This window comes from Oncorhynchus kisutch, linkage group LG19 (assembly GCF_002021735.2).
Source record: "Oncorhynchus kisutch isolate 150728-3 linkage group LG19, Okis_V2, whole genome shotgun sequence".
NCBI classification, from domain to species: domain Eukaryota; kingdom Metazoa; phylum Chordata; class Actinopteri; order Salmoniformes; family Salmonidae; genus Oncorhynchus; species Oncorhynchus kisutch.
Window position 1 is genome coordinate 66,055,824 of NC_034192.2, and position 17,500 is coordinate 66,073,323.

The 17,500-nt window shown below is 50.4% G+C and overlaps 1 pseudogene across 1 annotated transcript in view; it reads left to right on the forward strand.

Moving 5' to 3' along the window:
• LOC109910219 (catenin alpha-1-like) overlaps nucleotides 1–17,500 on the forward strand; it is a 248,566-nt pseudogene that overhangs the window by 160,129 nt on the left and 70,937 nt on the right. Inside the window, exons 11-14 of the transcript XR_004204173.1 lie at nucleotides 6–69; nucleotides 1,676–1,878; nucleotides 5,418–5,569; nucleotides 9,374–9,484. The product of XR_004204173.1 is annotated as a catenin alpha-1-like (transcript). The remainder of the gene's footprint in view (nucleotides 1–5; nucleotides 70–1,675; nucleotides 1,879–5,417; nucleotides 5,570–9,373; nucleotides 9,485–17,500) is intronic.

Here is a 17,500-nt window from a genome sequence, read left to right on the forward strand (position 1 = left end):
AACAGGTCCGCGTTCTCACTGACGCCGTCGATGACATCACCAGCATCGACGACTTCCTCTGTGTGTCCGGTGAGTAGGAAGGGGGCGGAGCTTTCTTTTCAGGGCTCATCTCATTTGCATGCCAATAGATATTCACTTTGAGAATATTCTCGTGTGTGTGTGAAAAGTGCTTTGCGAGAATGTAGTATTATATATGGTCAACGGTAGTTTTGTTCAGCATAGAATTTAGTCTCTGGTTCTTTTGTCAGGAGTTTGATACGTGGTTCACGCCCAAGCAGAAGGGACTCTTTCCGTGTCGCAGCTGAAAGCAACACCCCAGTGTGTAGTTCTCCTGTTCGCTGTCGACGAAAGTGAGGTGTAAAACTGAAGCAGGAAGTGCTCCGAGAGAATTCGGCCAATCAAATCCACCTTGAAGGATGGAATCACTGAATCCGTTAGAACGGAAGAGTATTGAACTTATCAGTAAGGAATCATCCTAAATGTAAATAATTTGCCCAAATTTACCATAAGACAGACTAACAACGTAAGTGATTGGTATTTTTTCCTGCAACTTCCTGAAGAGGCAACGTTGAACCCACCCCGTCTATGTGCGGTGCTTGTAGATACAACTTTGTGTCGCTGTTGACGATGATGAAGATTTCCACAGTATTCTGGTAAATCCAAAAAAGCCCAAAACCTTCGGAAGGAAGTAGCTGACAGAATGATTAGAATCATCTTCCTGTAAAACACTCCGCTAAACCTTAGCCTCTTGCTAGGTGCACAATGTCACTATATTTCTATAAAAAAAACATGTTCCTAGACCTGAAATGTGGTTTGTTGTGGACTTATTACCTCCCCTGTAGTTGTTTCTATATAACGTTTGTTTGAGAGCGAAAACCTTAAAGAACGAAGAAAGAAACAAACGTGAAAACAAAACGTATTTTCCCCAATTTGGAGGAAAAATGGAATCGGGCAAATAGATTTATAGAGTTCTACGAGTCTTCCATGGACACCGTAGCAAAACGCTTTGCAATTAATAAAGCATTTGTTTTGGACAAGTTCTGGTTCCTGTCCGTTAGGTTCCTAGTGAATACACCTCTGAGTCTTGACTGGTCTCCTGTCCGGGGCGTTTGGGGCCTGTCCGGGGCGTTTGGGCCTGGGTGGGGCATGTGCTCTGGCGAGGAGCAGTATTAGTCTTTGAGAACAGGACCCATATGTAACATAGCCGCCTGATTGGGCTTTCAAGCTCCTCCTTTGACCTCCATACTCCGAACAGCCAGGAGCACTGAGGATGCTTCCCAAATAACAACCTATTCCCTTTTTAGCGCACTACTTTTGGTCAGAGCCTCGAGGGAGGCTCAAACAGCTCTGGCCAGAACCTTTTCTCTATGTAGGGATGCGTTCTGCCTGTCTCACACGTCTGCGTTCTTGTTACGGGAGTGTGTAGGTAACCAAAAATATACCTCAAACTTCATCTGACATGAAGAGGGAGAAAACAGCCCGTCTGGAGACTGTCCTTCAAACTGATAGTTTCCGTAGGATCGCCAGCGGGCTCGGGGGTTTAGTTTACCCCATGACACGTTCTGATTCTTCTCCTGCTGTTTGTTCTGTAGGAGATTCAGAACCCACTTACTGTCAAGCCATGTGTCTCTAATCGTCCTTCTATGAATAAACACTGGTGATTCTTCCCGTCCAGAGAACCACATTCTGGAGGACGTGAACAAGTGTGTGATAGCGCTGCAGGAGAAGGATGTGGACGGGTTGGACCGCACGGCCGGCGCCATCCGTGGCCGCGCCGCCAGAGTGGTCCATGTGGTCACGTGTGAGATGGACAAACTATGAACCTGGAGTCTATACAGAGAAGGTTCTGGAGGCCACCAAGCTACTCACCAAACACAGGTAACATCTGTCTCTCTGTCTCTACGGTGATACTCTCTCCTCTCCCTACCTCCTCTCCCCCTCCCGCTCTCTCCTCTCCCGCCCTCTACTCACCCCTCTCCCGCCCTCTACTCACCCCTCTCCCGCCCTCTACTCACCCCTCTCCCGCTCACCCCTCTCCCGCTCACCCCTCTCCCGCTCACCCCTCTCCCGCCTCACTCCTCTCCCGCTCTCTGCCTCTCCCGCTCTCTCCTCTCCCGCTTCTCTCTCTCCCGCTCCCGCTCTCTCCTCTCCCGCCCTCTACTCACCCCTCTCCCGCCCTCTACTCACCCCTCTCCCGCTCTCTCCTTTCCCGCTCTCTCCTCACCCCTCTCCCGCCCTCTACTCTCTCCTTTCCCGCTCTCTCCTTTCCCGCTCTCTCCTTTCCCGCTCTCTCCTCTCCCGCTCTTTCCTCTCCCGCCCTCTACTCACCCCTCTCCTGCGCTCTCTGGTCTCCTGGTCACCCCTCTCTGCGCTCTCTGGTCATCCTCTCCTGCCCACTCCTCTCCTGCCCTCTACTCACCCTCTCTTGCCCACTCCTCTCCTGCCCACTCCTCTCCTGCCCACTCCTCTCCTGCCCACTCCTCTCCTGCCCACCACTCTCCTGCCCTCTACTCACCCTTTCCTGCCCACTCCTCTCCTGCCCTCTACTCACCCTTTCCTGCCCACTCCTCTCCTGCCCTCTACTCACCCTCTCCTGCCCACTCCTCTCCTGCCCTCTACTCACCCTCTCCTGCCCACTCCTCTCCTGCCCTTATATCTCACCCCTCCCCTGCCCACTCCTCTCCTTGGCCCGATATACCACCCTCTTCCTGCCCACTCCTCTTCGTTGCTGACCCCACTCCCTCTCCTGCCTCGCTCGGTCTCCTGGTCTCTCCTCTCCATATGACAACCAACCCCTCTTCCTAGCGCCTCTACTCACCCTCTCCTGCCCCACTCCTCATCCTGGCCCTCTACTCACCTCCTCCCTCCTGCCCACTTCCGTCTGCCTGTCGGTCTCTCTGTTCTCCTGGTCTTCTCCTCTCCTGCCCAACCCCTTCCTCCTGCCTCTACTCACCCTCTCCTGCCCACTCCTCTCCTGCCCTTCTAACTCCACCCTCTCCTGCCCACTCCTCTCCTGCTCTCTCTGGTCTCCTGGTCTCTCCTCTCCTGCCCACTCCTCTCCTGCCCTCTACTCACCCTCTCCTGCCCACTCCTCTCCCTGCCCTCTATCACCCTCTCATGCCCTCTACTCACCCCTCTCATGCCCCACCCCTCTCCTGCCCTCTACTCAGCTCTCCTGCCCACCCCTCTCCTGCCCACCCCTCTCCTGCCCACTCCTCTCCTGCCCACTCCTCTCCTGCCCACCCCTCTCCTGCCCACTCCTCTCCTGCCCACCCCTCTCCTGCCCTCTACTCACCCTTTCCTGCCGACCCCTCTCCTGCCCTCTACTCACCCTCTCCTGCCCACTCCTCTCCTGCTCTCTCTGGTCTCCTGCCCACTCCTCTACTCACCCTCTCCTGCCCACTCCTCTCCTGCCCTCTACTCACCCCTCTCCTGCGCTCTCTGGTCTCCTGGTCACCCCTCTCCTGCCCTCTACTCACCCTCTCCTGCCACCCCTCTCCTGCCCACTCCTCTCCTGCCCTCTACTCACCCTCTCCTGCCCACCCCTCTCCTGCCCTCTACTCACCCTCTCTGCCCACCCCTCTCCTGCGCTCTCTGGTCTCCTGGTCACCCCTCTCCTGCCTCTACTCACCCTCTCCTGCCCACTCCTCTCCTGCCCTCTACTCACCCTCTCCTGCCCACTCCTCTCCTGCCCTCTACTCACCCTCTCCTGCCCACTCCTCTCCTGCCCTCTATCACCCTCTCCTGCCCACTCCTCTCCTGCCCACTCCTCTCCTGCCCCACTCCTCTCTCTGCCCACTCCTCTCCTGCCCACTCCTCTCCCGCCCACTCCTCTCCTGCCCTCTACTCACCCTCTCCCGCCCACTCCTCTCCTGCCCTCTCCTCTCCCGTTCTCTCCTCTCTCCTCTCCCGTCTCTCCCGTTCTCTCCTCTCCCGCTCTTTCCTCTCCCGCCCTCTACTCACCCCTCTCCTGCGCTCTCTGGTCTCCTGGTCACCCCCTCTCCTGCCCTCTACTCACCCTCTCCTGCCCACCCCTCTCCTGCCCTCTACTCACCCTCTCCTGCCCACCCCTCTCCTGCCTCTACTCACCCTCTCCTGCCCACCCCTCTCCTGCCCTCTACTCACCCTCTCCTGCCCACCCCTCTCCTGCCCTCTCCTCACCCCTCTCCTCACCCCTGTCCTCCTCTCCTGCTCTCTCCTCACCCCTCTCCTCACCCCTGTCCTCCTCTCCTCACCCCTGTCCTCCTCTCCTCACCCCTGTCCTCCTCTCCTCACCCCTGTCCCCCTCTCCTCACCCCTCTCCTCACCCCTCTCCTCTGTGTGTGTGACTCTGTGTGTGTGTGTGTGTGTGTGACTCTGTGTGTGTGACTCTGTGTGTGTGTGTGACTCTGTGTGTGTGTGTGACTCTGTGTGTGTGACTCTGTGTGTGTGACTCTGTGTGTGTGACTCTGTGTGTGTGACTCTGTGTGTGTGACTCTGTGTGTGTGTGTGACTGTGTGTGTGTGACTCTGTGTGACTCTGTGTGTGTGTGTGTGACTCTGTGTGACTCTGTGTGTGTGTGTGTGTGACTCTGTGTGACTCTGTGTGTGTGTGTGTGACTCTGTGTGACTCTGTTTTAATAAAGTATTTTACACCTCTGGGGAGAACCCTCCTGTGGAAAGGGTTTCTAGCAGTACACCTCTGGGGAGAACCCTCCTGTTGAAAGGGTTTCTAGCAGTACACCTCTGGGGAGAACCCTCCTGTGGAAAGGGTTTCTAGCAGTACACCTCTGGGGAGAACCCTCCTGTGGAAAGGGTTTCTAGCAGTACACCTCTGGGGAGAACCCTCCTGTGGAAAGGGTTTCTAGCAGTACACCTCTGGGGAGAACCCTCCTGTGGAAAGGGTTTCTAGCAGTACACCTCTGGGGAGAACCCTCCTGTGGAAAGGGTTTCTAGCAGTACACCTCTGGGGAGAACCCTCCTGTGGAAAGGGTTTCTAGCAGTACACCTCTGGGGAGAACCCTCCTGTTGAAAGGGTTTCTAGCAGTACACCTCTGGGGTGAACCCTCCTGTGGAAAGGGTTTCTAGCAGTACACCTCTGGGGAGAACCCTCCTGTGGAAAGGGTTTCTAGCAGTACACCTCTGGGGAGAACCCTCCTGTGGAAAGGGTTTCTAGCAGTACACCTCTGGGGAGAACCCTCCTGTGGAAAGGGTTTCTAGCAGTACACCTCTGGGGAGAACCCTCCTGTGGAAAGGGTTTCTAGCAGTACACCCCTGGGGAGAACCCTCCTGTGGAAAGGGTTTCTAGCAGTGCAGCTATGTCCCTGGTTATTGGTAGGATATAAAGAGCCGATGTAATCCCAACATTACCATGGACTCCATTGTTCAATAGATACAGCATTCCACATTTGATTTCCTTCTTTCTGCCACCTCCACCAGTCATGCCCAGGTTCACAGAGCAGGTGGAGGCAGCGGTCGAGGCTCTGAGTGCCAACCCCACACTCCCTGTTGACGAGAACGAGTTCATCGATGCCTCCCGTCTGGTCTACGATGGAGTCCGCGACATCCGCAAGGCCGTGCTGATGATCAGGGTGAGTGTACACGCTAGACAACTACGTAGTGCGCTATTTAATGAGCCCTAACTCTCCTTAACTGCACTGTTGTCATGATCTTGTGAGTGTGCACGCTAGACAACTACGTAGTGCGCTATTTAATGAGCCCTAACTCTCCTTAACTGCACTGTTGTCATGATCTTGTGAGTGTGCACGCTAGACAACTACGTAGTGCGCTATTTAATGAGCCCTAACTCTCCTTAACTGCACTGTTGTCATGATCTTGTGAGTGTACACGCTAGACAACTACGTAGTGCGCTATTTAATGAGCCCTAACTCTCCTTAACTGCACTGTTGTCATGATCTTGTGAGTGTGCACGCTAGACAACTACGTAGTGCGCTATTTAATGAGCCCTAACTCTCCTTAACTGCACTGTTGTCATGATCTTGTGAGTGTGCACGCTAGACAACTACGTAGCGCGCTATTTAATGAGCCCTAACTCTCCTTAACTGCACTGTTGTCATGATCTTGTGAGTGTGCACGCTAGACAACTACGTAGTGCGCTATTTAATGAGCCCCATTCATCATGTTGTCATAATCATGCGAGTCAACACACTAATATGCACCATTTGTTTCTCCTTCACTTAAATGGCTTATGGTAGAGAAATGAACATTGAATTCTCTGGTGGACGTTCCTGCAGTCTGCTCGCCAATTACAATCTCCCTCAGAACTTGAGTCGCCTGTGTCATTGTGTTGTGTGACGACAACTGCACTGTTAAAGTGGCCTTTTATTGTCCTCCGTACAAGGTGCACCTGTGTAATGATCATGAGCCTGTCCATGCGAGCAAGCCCGTACGTGATCTCAAATAGCTAATGCTATTAATACATTTATTTGATGGGGGACGGGACGGGATGATTTGGCCTTACTGCTATTAACCCATAGAAATGCATTGAATAACAGATTCATACACAACACATGGTCCCAAAACAACCTAAAGGAAGCTTGTTCTGAGTCGTCTATCTGAGAGATTTTTATAGACATTTACAGTAGGAGAGAGAAGAGCCGTCAGGGTTACCTAGACATTTACAGTAGGTAGGATCAGTCAGGGTTACCTAGACATTTACAGTAGGTATGATCAGTCAGGGTTACCTAGACATTTACAGTAGGTATGATCAGTCAGGGTTACCTAGACATTTACAGCAGGTATGATCAGTCAGGGTTACCTAGACATTTACAGTAGGTAGGATCAGTCAGGGTTACCTAGACATTTACAGTAGTCGAGAAGAGCCGTCAGGGTTACCTAGACATTTACAGTAGGAGAGGGAAGAGCCGTCAGGGTTACCTAGACATTTACTGTAGGTAGGATCAGTCAGGGTTACCTAGACATTTACAGTAGGAGAGGGAAGAGCCGTCAGGGTTACCTAGACATTTACAGTAGGTAGGATCAGTCAGGGTTACCTAGACATTTACTGTAGGTAGGATCAGTCAGGGTTACCTAGACATTTACAGTAGGTATGATCAGTCAGGGTTACCTGGACATTTACAGTAGGTAGGATCAGTCAGGGTTACCTGGACATTTACAGTAGGTAGGATCAGTCAGGGTTACCTAGACATTTACAGTAGGAGAGAGAAGAGCCGTCAGGGTTACCTGGACATTTACTGTAGGTAGGATCAGTCAGGGTTACCTAGACATTTACAGTAGGTAGGATCAGTCAGGGTTACCTAGACATTTACAGTAGGTAGGATCAGTCAGGGTTACCTAGACATTTACAGTAGGTAGGATCAGTCAGGGTTACCTGGACATTTACAGTAGGTAGGATCAGTCAGGGTTACCTGGACATTTACAGTAGGTAGGATCAGTCAGGGTAAGGTGGAAGGGTGCTTTGAGGTGAGACCTTGATTTTCCACAGTGAGTGGGAGAGTGGGTCGAGGTGAGACCTTGATATTCCACTGTGAGTGGGTCGAGGTGAGACCTTGATATTCCACGGTGAGTGGGAGGGTGGGTCGAGATGAGACCTTGATATTCCACGGTGAGTGGGAGGGTGGGTCGAGATGAGACCTTGATTTTCCACAGTGAGTGGGAGGGTGGGTCGAGATGAGACCTTGATATTCCACGGTGAGTGGGAGGGTGGGTCGAGATGAGACCTTGATTTTCCACAGTGAGTGGGAGGGTGGGTCGAGATGAGACCTTGATTTTCCACAGTGAGTGGGAGGGTGGGTCGAGATGAGACCTTGATTTTCCACAGTGAGTGGGAGGGTGGGTCGAGATGAGACCTTGATTTTCCACAGTGAGTGGGAGGGTGGGTCGAGATGAGACCTTGATTTTCCACAGTGAGTGGGAGGGTGGGTCGAGGACAGTAAAGGGTTGGTGGATGGATTACAATCCATTTTAGAAGTATGCAAATTTAGCAAAAGCTTTTATTCAAGAGTTAAAGAGCAAGTTAAATGGAAAACATTTCTCCACCCTTGTTCACGCTGGATTAGAATGCACAGGAGTGAATGAGTGGAATGTCTGGCCGCGGGCGTCTGCGTCTATATGGAGCGAAACTGGCAAAATAAGCAGATGAGTTGAGTGGGTCATTAGAAACATAATTAGAGGAATTATGAGCTTCCCTTTGCTAAGTGTACTAAAGATGTCATTTATAACTTGGTTTTTATCAGTCAAATAGGCTACATATTTGACAACGGTTGCAGCCTACTTGTGTTGATTTTCATCACGGGCATATAGCCTAGGCAGGCTACGGCTGGGAAGCTACACAAACTTCCCATTTTCAAGAGAGAATACGAAACGAGCTACTTACTTTATACATAGGAAATACAACTGTTTTATCATGGATTCTCATGACAATTAAATTGGCTTACGCCAGTCTGTGAATCGACGCTCTCTCTTGCGCTCACTCCAATTGTTTTTGTTTCCGGCTGCGTGACTCGTCTTCACATTACACTGAGTTGAAGACACTTTAGTAGGTGTTTGTGAACGCTGAGGGAATTGAACTCTTGACCTTGCTAATGCCACCCGCTCATCAACTGAGCCACTCAGGCAGGATGCCACCGTGCAGGCTGTTGTCTGCAGCGTTCTTCACTACAAATCTCTCTCTCTCTCTCTACCCTCTCCTCTCGGGATTCCAGGGGCAGGTGTTGGTCTGATTTACTCCCCATAATTTTCCTCCTAGCTTCATTTTTCCCTCTCAAAATGCACAGACAGTCATTACACGTCATTTAGCGTTTGTAGTTTCCCATTACAGGAGAGGAAGATGATGTTCCTCTGTAGCTGGCAGCACGGGGGCATTTGTTCCTCTGTAGCTGGCAGCACCGGGGCATTTGTTCCTCTGTAGCTGGTAGCACCGGGGCATTTGTTCCTCTGTAGCTGGTAGCACCGGGGCATTTGTTCCTCTCTAGCTGGCAGCACCGGGGCATTTGTTCCTCTCTAGCTGGCAGCACCGGGGCATTTGTTCCTCTGTAGCTGGCAGCACCGGGGCATTTGTTCCTCTGTAGCTGGCAGCACCGGGGCATTTGTTCCTCTGTAGCTGGCAGCACCGGGGCATTTGTCATACACTGCTCTAACAGCTTTTTACCACACAATATTTTCTAATTTTGTTTTTTTCCTTTTCCACAACTGTTCCCTCCATTTCTCCTCATTCCTCCTCTTCCTACCCTGTTCATCTCCTCTTCCTTCACCCCTCTTTCCTTCCATCTCCCTCTCTCCTCTTCTCTCTCCTCTCCTCCCTCTCTCTCCTCTCCTCCCTCGATCCTCTCTCCTCCCTCTCTCTCCTCCCTCCTCTCTCTCCTCCCTCTCTCTCCTCCCTCTCTCCTCTCTCCTCCCTCTCTCCTCTCCTGTAGACTCCTGAAGAGCTGGATGACTCTGACTTTGAGACGGAGGACTTCGATGTTCGCAGCAGGACCAGCGTTCAGACAGAAGATGACCAGCTTATCGCAGGCCAGAGCGCCAGGGTGAGTCCACACACACACACCCCTCTCTTCCGCCACCCCCTCTACAGGCCCTCTGTGGTTAATACACCTTGTTCACGCCAGGACTCCCTTGACCCCCTCTCTCATACTAGCTAGACTCTCCATTCAGACAGACATGGTTACCCAGACTACCCCTCTCACATACTAGCTAGACTCTCCATTCAGACAGACACGGTTACCCAGACTCCACCTCTCACATACTAGCTAGACTCTCCGTTCAGACAGACACGGTTACCCAGACTCCACCTCTCACATACTAGCTAGACTCTCCGTTCAGACAGACACGGTTACCCAGACTCCACCTCTCACATACTAGCTGAACTCTCCGTTCAGACAGACACGGTTACCCAGACTCCCCCTCTCTCACACTAGCTAGACTCTCCGTTCAGACAGACACGGTTACCCAGACTCCACCTCTCACATACTAGCTGAACTCTCCGTTCAGACAGACACGGTTACCCAGACTCCCCCTCTCTCACACTAGCTAGACTCTCCGTTCAGACAGACACGGTTACCCAGACTCCACCTCTCACATACTAGCTGAACTCTCCGTTCAGACAGACACGGTTACCCAGACTCCCCCTCTCTCACACTAGCTAGACTCTCCGTTCAGACAGACACGGTTACCCAGACTCCACCTCTCACATACTAGCTAGACTCTCCGTTCAGACAGACACGGTTACCCAGACTCCCCCTCTCTCACACTAGCTAGACTCTCCGTTCAGACAGACACGGTTACCCAGACTCCACCTCTCACATACTAGCTAGACTCTCCGTTCAGACAGACATGGATTCCTCACTCATCTTGTGGGGTATGGATGGGTGTCTGAGCTGTGTGCTAGTATTATTAAAACAGACAGCTCGGTACCTTCAGCTTGTCAACACTTCTCACAAATACGAGTAGTTATGAAGTCCACTTTGAGCCAGGAGAGATTGACATATATATGATTAATATTAGCTCTGTGTACATCCAATGGCCAGTCATGCTGCCCTGTTCTGAGCCAATTGCAATTTTCCTAAGTCACTCTTTGTGGCACCTGACCACACGACTGAACAGTAGTCCAGGTGTGACAAAACTAGGACCTGTAGGACCTGCCTTGTTGATAGTGCTGTTAAGAAGGTAGAAACTAGAGCCTGTAGGACCTGCCTTGTTGATAGTGTTGTTAAGAAGGTAGAAACTAGGGCCTGTAGGACCTGCCTTGTTGATAGTGTTGTTAAGAAGGTAGAAACTAGGGCCTGTAGGACCTGCCTTGTTGATAGTGTTGTTAAGAAGGTAGAAACTAGGACCTGTAGGACCTGCCTTGTTGATAGTGCTGTTAAGAAGGTAGAAACGAGGGCCAGTAGGACCTGCCTTGTTGATAAGAAGGTAGAAACTAGGGCCTATAGGACCTGCCGTGTTGTTAAGAAGGTAGAAACTAGGGCCTGTAGGACCTGCCTTGTTGATAGTGTTGTTAAGAAGGTAGAAACTAGGGCCTGTAGGACCTGCCTTGTTGATAGTGTTGTTAAGAAGGTAGAAACTAGGGCCTGTAGGACCTGCCTTGTTGATAGTGATGTTAAGAAGGTAGAAACTAGGGCCTGTAGGACCTGCCCTTGTTGATAGTGTTGTTAAGAAGGTAGAAACTAGGGCCTTTAGGACCTGCCTTGTTGATAGTGTTGTTAAGAAGGTAGAAACTAGGGCCTGCCTTGTTGATAGTGTTAAGGTAGAGCAGCACTTTATCATGGACAGACTTCTCCCCATCTTAGCTACTGTTGTATCATTATGTTTTGACCATGACAGTTTACAATCCAGGGTTACGCCAAGCAGTTAATTCACCTCAACTTGTACAATTTCCACATTATTTATTGCAATATTTCGTCGAGGCTTAGGGTTTAGTGAATGATTTGTCCCAAATACAATGACACTTAGTTGTATTAATATATAGGACTAATGTATTCCTTGCCACCCACTCTGAAGCTAACTGCAGATATTGAAGTGTTGCAGTCATTTCATTCGTAGTAGCTGACGCGTGTATAGTGTTGAGTCATCCGCATACATAGAAAAGTCTAACAAAACAGCCCCCAGGCTTTTTTACCATCAATTTCTCTCAGCCGATCATCAGTCATTTGTGTAAGTGCTGTGGTTGTTGAATGTCCTTCCTCTCTGAACTCCCATTCAGATGCTCACTGATATTATTCTGATCTTGTGAGTTTTTTGCCCTCACTCGTCTGACTCCACTGTAAACCTTCATACCACAGGAAGGTATTCATAGATGATCCCTCACTCGTCACTATAAACCTTCATACCACAGGAAGGTATTCATAGATGATCCCTCACTCGTCACTATAAACCTTCATACCACAGGAAGGTATTCATAGATGATCCCTCACTCGTCACTATAAACCTTCATACCACAGGAAGGTATTCATAGACGATCCCTCACTCGTCTGACTCCACTGTAAACCTTAATACCACAGGAAGGTATTCATAGATGATCCCTCACTCGTCACTATAAACCTTCATACCACAGGAAGGTATTCATAGATGATCCCTCACTCGTCTGACTCCACTGTAAACCTTCATACCACAGGAAGGTATTCATAGATGATCCCTCACTCGTCTGACTCCACTGTAAACCTTCACAGGAAGGTATTCATAGACTCACCTTGTCTACTCCCAGACCTTTCCAGTAAGGGAATCATACTTGAGTTTAAACAGTACTATCTGGGATTAGCCTCTCTGTGTTAGCCACTAATCTGCCCAACGTCCAGATTCGTGGGTCAGGTCTGAGCTGTTTAACACGGAAACCCATAACAGAGGCTTAGAAACCAGAGTTATTAAATCAGAATATTAGCTAGTGACTAGACCGTTGAGCTAATTCAGATGGATTAGTTAAAGAATTTAGTAGTTTGGCGTAGTGTGAATTCCTAGACAAACCACTGATGACACACACACACACACACACACACACACACACACACAGAAGCCCTACAGAAGCACACACACACACACAGAAGCCCTACAGAAGCACACACACACACACACACACACACACACACACACACAGAAGCCCTACAGAAGCACACACACACACACACACACACACACACACAGAAGCCCTACAGAAGCACACACACACACACACACACACACACACACACACACACAGAAGCCCTACAGAAGCGCGCACACATGGAATACAACAACACACCACACACGTACAACGAAGGAAGTCTTTCTGCTGCCGGTCCCTCACTTTGTTCATATTTCCTCTGTCGTCTTGGCGGTGTATGCATTAATACATCCGCTGGGCCAAGTGAGGGGGCTACATGGAGACGTGTTGATGTGGAAACGCCACGGCTAATTTGGCCTCATCAGCCCCATTGTTATGCATCAGTGAAGTAAGACCGTATGTTTCTCAGTTCCTGTGGAACTACAATCATTCTATTGTCTTTTCTGTCACGTCTTCGGGTTTCAGCTGCAACTTCCTCTACCAGCTGTGTTTTTTTGGAGCAAGGCCTATCTCATTGACCTTGGATAATGTTTTAGGTCTGTGACATTGAAAGACAATGTTTAAAAGGGTATAATCAACCTTAGAGGTGCCAGTCTCTTCAGTTGTTCTAAGCCTTAGGAATGAAGACGAGGAAATGAATTCATTTGAGAGCATTGGGACTTGACCTGAAGGCCGTCCTTTATAAAAAAAAAAACATAAAGGAATGTCCTTTTGCTCTGAACTAAATCCTAAGGATTCGCTCTAGGATCTAGCATGTCTTTCAAGTCTAGGATCTAGCATGTCTTTCAAGTCTAGGATCTAGCATGTCTTTCAAGTCTAGGATCTAGCATGTCTTTCAAGTCTAGGATCTAGCATGTCTTTCAAGTCTAGGATCTAGCATGTCTTTCAAGTCTAGGATCTAGCATGTCTTTCAAGTCTAGGATCTAGCATGTCTTTCAAGTCTAGGATCTAGCATGTCTTTCAAGTCTAGGATCTAGCATGTCTTTCAAGTCTAGGATCTAGCATGTCTTTCAAGTCTAGGATCTAGCATGTCTTTCAAGTCTAGGATCTAGCATGTCTTTCAAGTCTAGGATCTAGCATGTCTTTCAAGTCTAGGATCTAGCATGTCTTTCAAGTCTAGGATCTAGCATGTCTTTCAAGTCTAGGATCTAGCATGTCTTTCAAGTCTAGGATCTAGCATGTCTTTCAAGTCTCTTTAAGGGCAAGGTCACTAATCACATGAGTGTTTTTCAGAGGCCTGTATGCTTCGTAGGGTTGCCAAATTCTGGTAACGATCCCAAAATTCCCTGGTTTACCAGAAATCCTGGTTGGAGGATTCCCATATTTCCTGCTTATTCCCTCCTAAATACAGGGATTTTCCAACCAGAATTCCTGGAAAACCAGGGAATTTTGGGGACAGTTGCCAACCCTAATCAGGTGTCCGAGTGCTGATCTAGGATCAGGTCCACGTTATTCATTCTTATCACAAAATGTTTCCGCTGTAATTTCCTATGATCAACAAGAACTTTCGAACATCAGATCGGCAGTTATTAACCTCAATTCCGTCTTCGACTCGTCTGCCCTGGGCTGTTTGTGTACCTCCGACCCAGGCTACTAAAGCTAAGGATGGTGTGAACGATGCTGAATGGGTGTAGACGAAGGCCATTTTCTTAAAACTGAGTTTACAAGATGAGCTAAGGGTATGAAGCAGGCGAAAGGAGGAATACTCTCTGTACACTAGATAATCAGACATTTAGTCTAGTGGAACAACCGAGTCCAACAGTAGGATACATCAGACATTTAGTCTAGTGGAACAACCGAGCCCTACAGTAGGATACATCAGACATTTAGTCTAGTGGAACAACCGAGTCCTACAGTAGGATACATCAGACAGTCTAGTGGAACAACCGAGTCCTACATTAGTTTGACAGGACATGGTTGCTGAGGAGTTTCTACTGAAAGCATCTTATGCTACTTCCCCAGAGACCACAGGGAGAAGACATGTCTCTGGGGGAGAAGACATGTCTCTGGGGGATTAAGTTTTAAAGGCCGTCACCGTTGAGGACCGGACCAACGTGGTAAAGGCCGTCACCGTTGAGGACCGGACCAACGTGGTAAAGGCCGTCACCGTTGAGGACCGGACCAACGTGGTAAAGGCCGTCACCGTTGAGGACCGGACCAACGTGGTAAAGGCCGTCACCGTTGAGGACCGGACCAACGTGGTAAAGGCCGTCACCGTTGAGGACCGGACCAACGTGGTAAAGGCCGTCACCGTTGAGGACCGGACCAACGTGGTAAAGGCCGTCACCGTTGAGGACCGGACCAACGTGGTAAAGGCCGTCACCGTTGAGGACCGGACCAACGTGGTAAAGGCCGTCACCGTTGAGGACCGGACCAACGTGGTAAAGGCCGTCACCGTTGAGGACCGGACCAACGTGGTAAAGGCCGTCACCGTTGAGGACCGGACCAACGTGGTAAAGGCCGTCACCGTTGAGGACCGGACCAACGTGGTAAAGGCCGTCACCGTTGAGGACCGGACCAACGTGGTAAAGGCCGTCACCGTTGAGGACCGGACCAACGTGGTAAAGGCCGTCACCGTTGAGGACCGGACCAACGTGGTAAAGGCCGTCACCGTTGAGGACCGGACCAACGTGGTAAAGGCCGTCACCGTTGAGGACCGGACCAACGTGGTAAAGGCCGTCACCGTTGAGGACCGGACCAACGTGGTAAAGGCCGTCACCGTTGAGGACCGGACCAGCGTGGTAAAGGCCGTCACCGTTGAGGACCGGACCAGCGTGGTAAAGGCCGTCACCGTTGAGGACCGGACCAGCGTGGTAAAGGCCGTCACCGTTTTATATGCTTTATAAGACAGAAATGTGAGACGGAGGAAAATAAAATCTCAACCAAACGCCCCAAATCCCAATCCGACTTACTGAAGTATTGTAAAAGTGTTAATTAAAGTTATGAAGAGTATTTCCCAAACTATTCGAATAAAGTTTGCCCTTAAATTGTGGCTTTTTAAAGGGAATAATTATGGAAATCGGAGTCCATGCTATTTTCAATCACATATTTATTTTGAATTACATATTTTAGGTCCACAAAAAGTGAAATTGAGCAAACAATACCAGGAATAAAAATATCTATTGAGTCAAATGAAGACTGATGCTAATCCCGGAGGAAGACTGATGCTAATCCCGGAGGGAGACTGATGCTAATCCCGGAGGGAGACTGATGCTAATCCCGGAGGAAGACTGATGCTAATCCCGGAGGGAGACTGATGCTAAACCCGGAGGGAGACTGATGCTAAACCCGGAGGGAGACTGATGCTAAACCCGGAGGGAGACTGATGCTAATCCCGGAGGGAGACTGATGCTAATCCCGGAGGGAGACTGATGCTAATCCCGGAGGGAGACTGATGCTAATCCCGGAGGGAGACTGATGCTAATCCCGGAGGGAGACTGATGCTAATCCCGGAGGGAGACTGATGCTAATCCCGGAGGGAGACTGATGCTAATCCCGGAGGGAGACTGATGCTAATCCCGGAGGGAGACTGATGCTAATCCCGGAGGGAGACTGATGCTAATCCCGGAGGGAGACTGATGCTAATCCCGGAGGGAGGGAGACTGATGCTAATCCCGGAGGGAGGGAGACTGATGCTAATCCCGGAGGGAGGGAGACTGATGCTAATCCCGGAGGGAGGGAGACTGATGCTAATCAGGAGGGAGGGAGACTGATGCTAATCAGGAGGGAGGGAGACTGATGCTAATCAGGAGGGAGGGAGACTGATGCTAATCAGGAGGGAGGGAGACTGATGCTAATCAGGAGGGAGGGAGACTGATGCTAATCAGGAGGGAGGGAGACTGATGCTAATCAGGAGGGAGGGAGACTGATGCTAATCAGGAGGGAGGGAGACTGATGCTAATCAGGAGGGAGGGAGACTGATGCTAATCAGGAGGGAGGGAGACTGATGCTAATCAGGAGGGAGGGAGACTGATGCTAATCAGGAGGGAGGGAGACTGATGCTAATCAGGAGGGAGGGAGACTGATGCTAATCAGGAGGGAGGGAGACTGATGCTAATCAGGAGGGAGGGAGACTGATGCTAATCAGGAGGGAGGGGGAGACTGATGCTAATCAGGAGGGAGGGAGACTGATGCTAATCAGGAGGGAGGGAGACTGATGCTAATCAGGAGGGAGGGAGACTGATGCTAATCAGGAGGGAGGGAGACTGATGCTAATCAGGAGGGCGGGAGACTGATTGCTAATCAGAGGGAGGGAGGACTGATGCTAATCAGGAGGGAGGGAGACTGATGCTAATCAGGAGGGAGGAGGGCTGATGCTAATCAGGAGGAGGGAGGGGAGGGGGCTGATGCTAATCAGGAGGGAGGGAGACTGATGCTAATCAGGAGGGAGGGAGACTGATGCTAATCAGGAGGGAGGGAGGACTGATGCTAATCAGGAGGGAGGGAGACTGATGCTAATCAGGAGGAGGGAGACTGATGCTAATCAGAGAGGGGAGGGAGACTGATGCTAATCAGGAGGGAGGGAGACTGATGCTAATCAGGAGGGAGGGAGACTGATGCTAATCAGGAGGAGGGAGACTGATGCTAATCATGAGGGAGGGAGACTGATGCTAATCAGGAGGGAGGGAGACTGATGCTAATCAGGAGGGAGGAGGGAGGGAGACTGATGCTAATCAGGAGGGAGGGAGACTGATGCTAATCAGGAGGGAGGGAGACTGATGCTAATCAGGAGGGAGGGAGACTGATGCTAATCAGGAGGGAGGGAGACTGATGCTAATCCAGGAGGGAGGGAGACTGATGCTAATCCCGGAGGGAGGGAGACTTGTGAAATAAATGGTGTAGTTGGCCTGGCAACCTAGCGACAACTAATACAGTAGCCTTAGGTCTTTGAAGAAGAAGAGGAGGATGCAAATGTGAATCAATTTATAATGATTCAGATCTGAGGACAGCAGAGTTGCTCTGCAGCTCATGGCAACCCGTCGCAAGACTCAGAGCCAGCGAGGCTCGT